The following is a 10653-nucleotide window of genomic DNA, read 5'->3' as shown; positions in this document are numbered from 1 at the left end:
AACCCCTTCGGGGGTGGGGGCCATCATGTAGACCTTTACCAAAACTTTACAATTGTTTCGCCTCCTTGAGGCTTCATCAGAACTATTACTTAAGAAACGACTTATTTCTGATTTCCATCACGTTTTTTAGGCTTTGGACTGGCGAAATAATAAATCCCGACGTATCTAAAATCGGTTTAGTCTTGTACATTTCTTATTATTTAAATGGTTAATGGTTATTTATAATTCAATAAATAAATGAGAATTATTTTTACTAATGAATAAGAAGTTTTCTTTATTTCAAACCAATACCTTTACTCTACCCTAAAGAACTTAAACAATGGTTAAATAATATGTCACGTTTTTTTAACATTTTAAGTTAAAACATGTTTTATTTAAACCGTGTTTTAAGCAGTGTTTAAAACATGTGTTTTAAAACAATTAGCGCCCATGACGTGGCGTATGATCTGGAATGCTACTTCAGCATGTTAGGGCACTCCAATCAAAATAGAACTTACTCTATTTTCTTGTAATGCCATTAAAGTGTTATTTCACTGTGTTGTTGATTAACCAAAAATGAAAGATGATCCAAATTTCAATATTCGTTTTTTTTTTCAATGATTGAGGCAAATGTGGCGATGTTCTAAATTTAGGTAAATGCGAAGATTAGTTCAGGATAGGAACGAGTAGAGATACGTGTCCAACCAGTTTTAGGACTGACGACCTAATGATGATGATGATGATGATAATGAAGTAGAAAAGTTCCAATCGATCCTTACTATCTTCAAATTCGACTTTTCAGACAATTTTTGTGTAATTGCATAATTATCATTGTAAATGGTTTGATTATTCCGTTATCATCCTTACCGGCCGAGCACAAGAAGCTGAACTTATAGTCATTTGATCATCAACAATCAGTCTGTTCCATTTCATTTTCGGATTTCCACAGCAAGATGAACAATTAAGAATAAATTAAAAGTGTAAGCATTCATGCATATATATGTATTTTAATCATTTTTTAATAAACTTCTCATAAAGCATATAGGTGATGCGTTAATTGTTCTTACAACACTTAGAATATAAACTCGAAATTACTTCAGGTCAACGTTCAAATTTTAAAACAGTCTAAACACTTAAAAACGTTTTGACAATTTTTTTACCTATATTATTCAATAAATCCGCACTTGTTTACTATTTTACGGTGTTGTAGATTGAAACTATGCAATTTTCTTTATCTGTGTTTATCGATGAATTTATTCCAAAGTCTATTCATTATTTTTTTATAATTTCTAATGAATCTACAACTGATGTGTACCTTTTTTTATTATTAATAATGCTTTAAAATGTTTAACGTACCTTCAGAAACGCTTCATGACAGGTTCCTGAGAATGCCACAGATCGTCGTCTCACTTCGTTCATAGACTGTTTAGGCTATCCATTTGTTCCTCCTATCACATATAGAAGCAGTGGCTGCCTGACGTACTTTGATGAACTATCTCTAAAAAATACATCAACATAGGATCCCGAAAATGGCATAAATCCATGTATCAAACCCTGTNTTAATGTAGCATTTCCGACTGTACTGAAAGTTGACATCAACATAAATAAAATAATAAATTAGGAAGGGAGTCAGACAGAGATGCATACTGTCACCGCTCCTTTTTGATCTATACATCGAGAAAGAAAGGGAAGAAAAAGTAGTAGACGAAAAATTAAAAGAAGTGGCTCATTTTAGATACCTAGGAACTGAGATAAGTCAGGATGGAAGGAGTAGTAGAGATATAAAGCAGAAGATAGCAGGTTCGTGTCACTTTTAATAAAAAGAAGTCACTTCTATGCTCGCGAACGGTTAATTTAGAAATTCCAAAAAGGTTATTAAAGGTGTATGTTTGGAGCACGGCGTTGTACGGGTGCGAAACATGGACAGTAGGCTCGGCGGAAAAGAAAAGGTTAGAAGGGTTCGAAATGTGGTGTTATAGACGGATGATGAGGATAACGTGGGTAGAAAAGGTTAGCAATGAAGACGTATTGGAAAGAATAGGAGAACAGAGGACTCTATGGAAGTCAATAAAAAATAGGCGAGATAGGTTGGTAGGACACCTTCTCAGGCATGAAGGTCTAGTCAGAGAGATATTAGAGGCAGAAACAGGAGTTAAGAGGGGTAGAGGTAGACCTAGATTAGATTACTGTTCGCAAATAGTTAAGGATGTGGGCTGTTCTAGTTTTAGGGAAATGCGAAGTTAGCTCAGGATAGGAAAGAGTGGAGGTACGTGTCCAACCAGTCTTAGGACTGACGACCTTATGATGATGAAAATAATAAACAATTAAGCAATGCAACGGTATTTTTAGTAAAACCATTTTCGTACACCTTAATTTGTTAATAATTTTTTCGAAATATTGAAGTGATGTTTATTATTGTAAAGTTCCAACATTTCGTGCAATGGTTCTGAGCTTCCTCAGGGAATTTTTAACAAAAGGAAATATTTACCTGATAAAGTTCGAAAAAATTTGTAATTCAATAATATTCGGCACTATATTTTGCTTTTGGCTTTTGTTCAAATTTCTGAGAAATCCAGTATCGGTAAGAAACGACATTCGGCCTAATTACCTACCCTGATTTTTGAGTGAACGACTCATATAAAAAAATTACTGACGTTTTAAATGCTTCTCGTTATGATAAATTTCACGAAATATGGAAGAAAAAAGCGTTGAAATTGTGTATGATCTTCAACTAAACGAAGTCCAAATTCAGCATCAATGAAAAGTTAAAAAACGTTTCAATATGAATGACGAGGGGCAGAAGATATATATGAATTGACGACCCCGAAAGATTCTTTTATAAAATCGTTCTTTGACATGTTTGACCAACTTATTTCATCTTTAAAAAGTAGATTCGAAAAAGATTCAGTCCATTTTTTAAAATTAACGATTCGGAGGTAAAACGATCACAAATGTAGCTTATACCACAATTCGTTTCATTTATTCGCTTGCTCATCACAATTGAATACAAATGAAAGCACTATTTCTGATCTCCGTAGATTAAAAGCATATTGTGGTCGACAAAGTCACAAGATTTGGTGAATAACATTGTCATTTTGGATGTTTATCGAGATATAGATACATATCCGATAAATTAAATCTAGAGCAATTAGTCAATAGCAAAACGTAGCGTAGTTTTTGCGTTGTGCAATTGAGCGAGTTTTGTGTAATTATTATTATTATTGTTTTCAGCATAAAGTCGTCAGTCTTAAGACACGCACCTCCACTCTTTCCTAACCTGAACTAATCTTTGCATTTCCCTAAATCTAGAACAACTCACATCCTTAACTATTTGTGAACAGTAATCTAATGTAGGCCTTCCTCTGCCCCTCCTAATTCCTGTTTCTGCCTCTAATATGTCTCTAACTAGACATCTGAGAAGGTATCCTATCACCCTATCTCGCCTATTCCTTATTGACTTCCATAGAGTACTCTGTTCACCTATTCTTTCCAAAACCTCTTCATTTCTAACCTTCTCTATCCACGGTATCCTCATCATTCACCTCTAACACCACATTTCGAACGCTTCTAACCTTTTCTTTTCCGCACCGCCTACCGTCTATGTTTCCCACCCGTATAGCGCCGCGCTCCAAACATACACCCTCAACAATATTCTTCGAATTTCTAAATTAACCGCGAACATAGAAGTGACTTCTTTTTATTGAAGGCAGCTTGACGCTGTGCTATCCTCTCCTACTACTCCTTCCACCCTGACTTCCAAGATACCTAAAATCAGCCACTTCTAATTTTTCGTCTCCTATCTTCATATTAGCTTTTCCCTACTTTTGCTCCCCTTGCATACCAGTATTTTTATTTTACTTTTATTTATTTTCATACAGTACTGTTCTGTTAATACGGTTTCCATTTTATCTAAAGCTATCTCTAACCTCTCCTTGCTAGACGCTAATGTTATTGTTATGAAGGTAATAGATAATAGTTTCAACAATATTATATTCTTTTATTCTTTTTTATACCCAATCCCCCAGATTGCGTAAGGTCAACTACCCACCCGGGCCGAGATGACCTGTCACTTCATAACTGTTGTCTTTTCCTACCGTTACAATACTCAACTTTTACCTAAGAATGCTTTTATTTGATTGCTTAGGATCATAAGGCCGCGGGTTATGGCACGAAAAGACAACACGTTGTCGTCGTCCTGTCCTTTATTTGCTTTACAGGAATGTGTACCTACCTTAAAAACATTTCTTTGATCGAAAACTATGCCAAGAGATTATTATTAATGTGTAATTGCTTTTTCATTGCCTATTTCATGTCGTATCTTTCACTGGGTGTGTTTTAAATATTTTCCTTTTTCCACAGAAACAAGAAAAGTACGTTTATTAGTTAGTGCACTACTTCACATGAAAAGGTATCGTCTAGCAAAACAATTGTTGTAGGCTCTAAGTTAATTGCGAAAATTTACACTTTCAGATTTTTCGTTTATATACAGAGTGTCTCAAGCTGACCACTCAGTAGAATAATTTGGAAATTCGATTTGATTCTTGAAAATTTGGACAGTCGGTTTTTGGGTATGCTTTCCTCAATTAAAATTACAACATTAATGTAGCATTTCCGACTGTACTGAAAGTTGACATCAACATCGTTATTTTAAATGGAACACCCTGTATATTATGCTGATTAAGGCTTTCCTACTTCTAAAATATACCCTTTTTGAGATATTAATTTTCTATAAAAAAAGTAGCGCAGAGCTAGCGAAAAATCATGCTTATTTTATAAAAAGAATGTTGGAACAACATATATGTATTCTCAGGAGAGGTAGCTGTACTCTCAAACCCGTCCATACTTTCAAAGTGGGTTACTTACATACAGGGTGTGAGAGATTTAATGACAAATTTAGTTAACTTTCTTTAACATCTTCTGCAGTTTTCAAATTATTTACTGATCTTTGTTAAAGTAGGTAAAATCGTTTAATTTTTTCGGAGATAACTTGGCAGAACATCAAAACATATGATACAAGTTAATTATATAAACCATTTTGACATTTAATAGTGCTTACATCAAAAATTAATGTGGAAATTTTAATTTTTTACCCACTATAAACTACCTCAGGTTAATAAAGGAAAATTTGTTGCTGGTGTCACACCCCCGCCGGGAATCGAACCCGGGACCTTTGGCTGTACGTACCAATGCTTTGACCAGCGGTTTTATATTAACCACTACTAGGTCTTCCCCCCTATCAGTCACTGTAAGCTCGAAACTGTTAGCGCCATTTCTCCGAGTGGTTAAAATTCACTTTGGTGAACAATTTGTTTAATCACTTTCTTTGCGTTAAGAATTGTTTGTAAATAGGTATGCAACACATCGTACACTTCAGCTTAAGAAATTGCTGATACTAACTACGTAACACTACTTTGCCCTGTACTGAGAGCAGAGCCGGACTGAAGATTTTTAGAAGGGAAAGTGCACAAATTTTAACAGTAACCGTTTTTAAATACATTTAAGAAGTTAGGAGGAACAATTAATTCTTCTAAAAAAAATTTTTAACGTTTCTTTATAAATGATATTTTTATAGTTTGTTTTTTTTATAACAACATTTGAAAACTATTATAAAAATTATTAAGTGTTTTTTATTTCTCTTTTTGTTACACATTGTGTGAGTCATTTGGCCCGGGAGGCATTTGGCCCTGACTGAGACCACTCATAATTTCCTTTATATATAATATTAGGGATGTTTCCGAGGAGCAGTTGTGAATTAGTTGAGATACAGTTAGGGTTACCACCTTTTCATTCTTTACATAAAGTATTTTTCGACTAAAAGGTTAAAAAAAAGTACTCAGCATAAAAATATAGTACCTTATTTTTTGTTTTTAAAAACATTTTTTGTTACACCTAGCAGCCACTAACAAATTGTTGTCGCTCTTAAATACATTGATAGCCTCTAAACATGGCAAACAAAGATTTAAGTAAACTAAAAGTTCATTTGTAATTAGTTTTAATGAAGCTTTATTCCTGTCGTCCCGCCACTTTGCGTTCATAACAGAGAATACTCTTTCTGTAAATGCTGAAGTGGCTGGAACGGACAGCAAAAGTGACACTACTTTGAACAGATTTGGGAAATCAGGTTGTTCCGTAAATATGGCTTGCCATTTTTCTGCAGTGCATGTTTCTTTGAAAGTGATGCTGCTGTTAGAATTTTTTTTCCCAATTTGATTTAAATGGTTCACTTCATTGTAAAGTGCATCATAATTAATTTTTGTTTCCATATTTATGGTTTCAGTAATTTTAAGAATCACTTCAAAGGACAGAGGGGTGATCAAGTTAAAATGACTTATAAGAGCTAACCAATTGTCATCATTGTAGTTGAACCATTTTTCCAAATAGCATACTGCTTTTTCTATAAACAAATTGAAGTTTTTATACACTCTTGCTTCTATTCCAGGTGAAGATGTTCTATGGATTCGATTTTCCGTAAAACTTGTCTTCTTTTCTTTTAATTAAATCGTTTTTTATATTTGTCATAATATTAAATACATCTAATATTGTAATGGAATTTCCCTGTCAATGAAACTAGCGTTCAGAAACATAGAAACATTCTCAAAAATATTGTATTGTGCAATATTATTGATGTAAAAATTCTCTGAATTTCGAATAATCGCTTACAAAATTACGATGTTTACGTAAGGCCTTAAAGTATTTTTGCGTACTTTATGTGTCTTGTACAATACTTTATAATAAAGTACGGGTGGCAACCCTAGATACAGTCCACTTTATTGTCTCTTCTAACATTCGCATAGTACAAAAATAATCTCATTGCGTTTTTTTCGCAATACCCATGATCGTGTTCAATTATTGAATATTATTTTTATTAATAATAAAAAATTAAAATACGTGTTCAAATAAATAAAATTCAGTAATAAACGATATCAGTTGATAATAATAAATGTATTAATTTCATCGTTCGATATGCTAATTTAGCTGTAAGCATTTGTTTACCGTCCCGGTAAGCTCATCTGTAACAGTTCGAACCATTTTTTTAATTTCATTTTGACATAATGAATTCTTTTACCAGTCTTAACGACCGGCCGAATTTACCACTGCCCTCAAATTTAATTCGGCGCGTTTTGCCAAGCGTTCTGAACACGAATATGAATTTTAATCGCAATAGAAAAATGAAATTTCTTGTTGGTAAACAATATCAATAAAAGAATAATACTTCGGTCTACGGTCTACCTGGTTTTATTATGTTACCTACAATTAACGTTAGGTTTTTTTAATCTTGAAACAGTTCCTGTCTCTATTAAGTTTGTGGGATGCTGGGATGCTTTTATCGGCAAGATAATTTGCAATGTGCTGTGATTACAGATTAGTTAATTGATAATTTTTAAGAAACGTATAAATGAGTGTAACGGATATCATATCATATATTTCATTTTCACTACTATTTGAAGGGTGGATCAGCCAATTGAAGATGTAATACGTCACGCAGTGACCCTTCTGTTTTTAAAATTCACCCCCACGATAACCATCCCTTTTGCATGAATCTGTCTTTCTCTGTTTCATTATGTACAGCAGTCTATTTCAATGACGTCAGACACGTGGAACGAGTGTCGTCATGCGGCTCCTACGCGTTTCATAAGCGGCTGCGTTAATATATATTGGTGTGTGTTTTGTATTTCTATCGCACCTGCAATTCCTGTATCCCACTTATTTAGAGTTCTGTGAGGAGTGCGAATTGCACTCTACATATCATTACTTCAATATACAAAATAACCACCGGTCACCAGATACAGAAAAGAAAGAAAAGGAATGTTACATCATGTAACAACAACGTCATCGAAAATTTATTAATTAATTTGTCCACAATAATTTCATTATTTATTTTCAACACGTACCTATATAATATAAAAATTCCGTTTAATCATAAAATAACAACAATTCCAAATAAATTTGATAATACATAATTTATTTTAAATTAATACTTTGAAAAAGTAATTCGATCAATACACTGTACTGCTTTAATAAAAACTACTGCAAAGGTGATGTAATTTTGTTACTTTTTTTTCTATTTGGTAGAAGCCCCTCATTTACAATAATTAGATCATGTTCTTGGCAGTGCGATCTCGTTCTCGGTGTTCACCTTGCAGATTAAATCTTGGTCAAAAAAAGTGTAGGTTTTACATCAGTGGTGTGTTTAAATATTCTAAACGTACCTTTTATATAAATAAGAAATATGTAGGTAGTTATAAACAATACCTCCAGTGCATTTCGAATATTGTGACGTATTATTCTCGTCGTTCTTTTGTTTCCATCTCTGTCTACGAGTTTTCTCGGTGGCGCGGCGTCCACGACCAACCGAGACCATGGCTACAATCGAACGGTGCTCTGCGTCGAAAAGACCAAAGACGTGTGCGCGCGCCATATTGCAGCAAAAGCGCAACAATGAAAAATTAAACACGGGTTGGAAAACAGTGAAAATGGTGTTTACGTGAATAGCGAAAGATTTTAATAAGTGTTCTTGTTAGTGTTGTGCTTTTTTTGTTTGTTTCTTAAAGTGCAATTATGGCAGCAGTGCATCGCCCCCTGGTTTAGTGAACCTGTTCTGGTGTATTGCACGGATGGGATACTTACCTTCTACTTGATTCACCTGACAGGTAGGTAATATAGAATTGTTATTTGATGACAATATTTTACTGTACCTTAGAATGTAGCTAGTAAACGATGAAACGGTATCGATTTTCTTGGATCTACCTACGTAACTTTGTTCCATTTTTTCAGAAAATTTCAGATTGTATGCAATCTAATTAAATAAAAAACAACTGTGTTTTTTGATATAGGGTCTACAACATTGTCCGTAAATATAAATTTAAAAATGTTCTTTAAGAATCGAGCGATAAAATAAAATAAACACATATTATTAAAACATATCAAATTAAAACGAATAGATAATGTTAATATGTACCTAGGTGGAAGTAAAAGTATCAGAAGAGGTTTTTGAGATCTACAGAATTAGAAGCTAAACAGTTTCTTTATTCAATAATTTATTAACAAAACGAGCGATTATAGGGTTCTCTTACTTTTTTTAAGGGGTGATAGGTACCCAAGTAAGAATCGTCAATCTATAATTTAATCGGGTTTTTTTGTCGAATTATAAGGAAAAATCATACCTGGGTAGGTAATAAGCCCAGGAAAGAGGTTCTTGACTCCAAATTTTGTATAGGTACCTACCTAACACATCAGAAATATTTTTCCAAAGTTGTAGCATTTTAATAGGTACTTTCGTATGTATAATTTAAGGGTAGGTGCCAAGCAAAAAAATGTAAGTTTTTTTTTTTGTCGATGTGCCTAGTATGAACTTTCTTGTTATTTATATGCCCAATAAGGTCCTTTATCAAAAAAATAAGGATTAAACTATGTCGCCATATCCAAATAAATAGGTATATAGGTACATATTTTTAAGTTTTTGAATGAAGAAACCTGCCGCATGGATTAGAAACAATCACCTTTTTTTCGTATAAGAGGTAGATATTTAATGTCTTACAGCACATATTTTTACTAAATATTTTTAGTTTGTACAAACAGACATATAAAAATTAAAAGTACACTTTAAATTACTTACGACATCTTTCGCATGTCTTTCTCTTTTTACGGAAAGAGTAAACACAATTATTAGATTAATGATATGATCATATTCTTATCGATATTAAAAAATAAAGGTATTTGTATTAATACACATATAGGTGTTAAGTACCTAGATATATTACATACATAATTTGTATGTTCAATTACCTTTAATGTTAAACTACCGTAATATAGGTATCTATTTTTTCATATAATTTGTAGGGAAGATAATATGGAAAATGGAAACGACTAAAAGTGTAACAATTTACAATTTATTTATTTTGGGCTTTCGACACTGGTATATTAAGAAAACTGTGGGGTTTTGGTATTCACTGTTCTCTAACTCAAATGGTTTCGGTTCTATTTATCACAAAGAACACAGAAAGTTAAAACTGCTTATCTAATACATTTTTATTAGGTTGTTCGGAAAGTTGTTTCGTTTTTTCCCGACAGAGGATTTAATTGTATTCTTTTGCACCCAACTTCACATTTAAGCCGTATAATTTTTATATGCTTTGAGAGCTCATATAGCAAGGCTTGTGTGTGAAAAATTCCAATTAATTCTACGCAGTAGTTTTTGGTTGGTGCCCTTTTAAATATGGAGAGCGATAAGCAGCATTTTCGACATATCTTACTGTTTTACTACAGAAAGGGTAAAAATGCTGTTCAAGCCAGAAAGAAATTGACTGATGTGTATGGAGAAGGTGTGTTGACAGTACGCCAGTGCCAGAACTGGTTCGCTAAATTTCGATCCTGCAATTTTGATGTCGAAGATGCACCACGTTCGGGAAGGCCGGTTGAAGCTGATAAAGACGCGATAAAAGGCATTAGTTGATGTGAACCGGCGAATAACAACACGTGAGATCGGATTGAGGATTGAGGTTAAATTTATCAAATTCAACAGTTTATGACCACTTGAAAGGCCTGGGATTATCCTCGAAGCTCGATGTATGGGTTCCCTCACAGAGAGAAATCTGTGTCGCCGCATTGACGTCTGCGATTCGCGATTCGCTTCTCAAACGTCACGAAAATGATCCGTTTTTGAAGCGCATCATC

The 10653-nt window shown here is 33.6% G+C and overlaps 1 protein-coding gene across 3 annotated transcripts in view; it reads left to right on the top strand.

Annotated features, from left to right (window-relative positions):
* The first annotated feature begins 8411 nt into the window (after positions 1-8411).
* Positions 8412-10653, top strand: part of LOC108735532 (mitogen-activated protein kinase kinase kinase 13) — a 71286-nt gene continuing 69044 nt past the window's right edge. For all 3 annotated transcript variants that reach the window (XR_003232495.1, XR_003232494.1, XM_025981206.1), the window contains exon 1: positions 8412-8630. The gene's annotated coding sequence lies outside the window, so the exon portion shown is untranslated. The remainder of the gene's footprint in view (positions 8631-10653) is intronic.

Source organism: Agrilus planipennis, unplaced genomic scaffold, assembly GCF_000699045.2.
Source record: "Agrilus planipennis isolate EAB-ADULT unplaced genomic scaffold, Apla_2.0 scaffold9, whole genome shotgun sequence".
NCBI lineage: Eukaryota > Metazoa > Arthropoda > Insecta > Coleoptera > Buprestidae > Agrilus > Agrilus planipennis.
The sequence above is the reverse complement of the archived record's forward strand: the minus strand, read 5'-3'. Positions and strand labels throughout refer to the sequence as shown.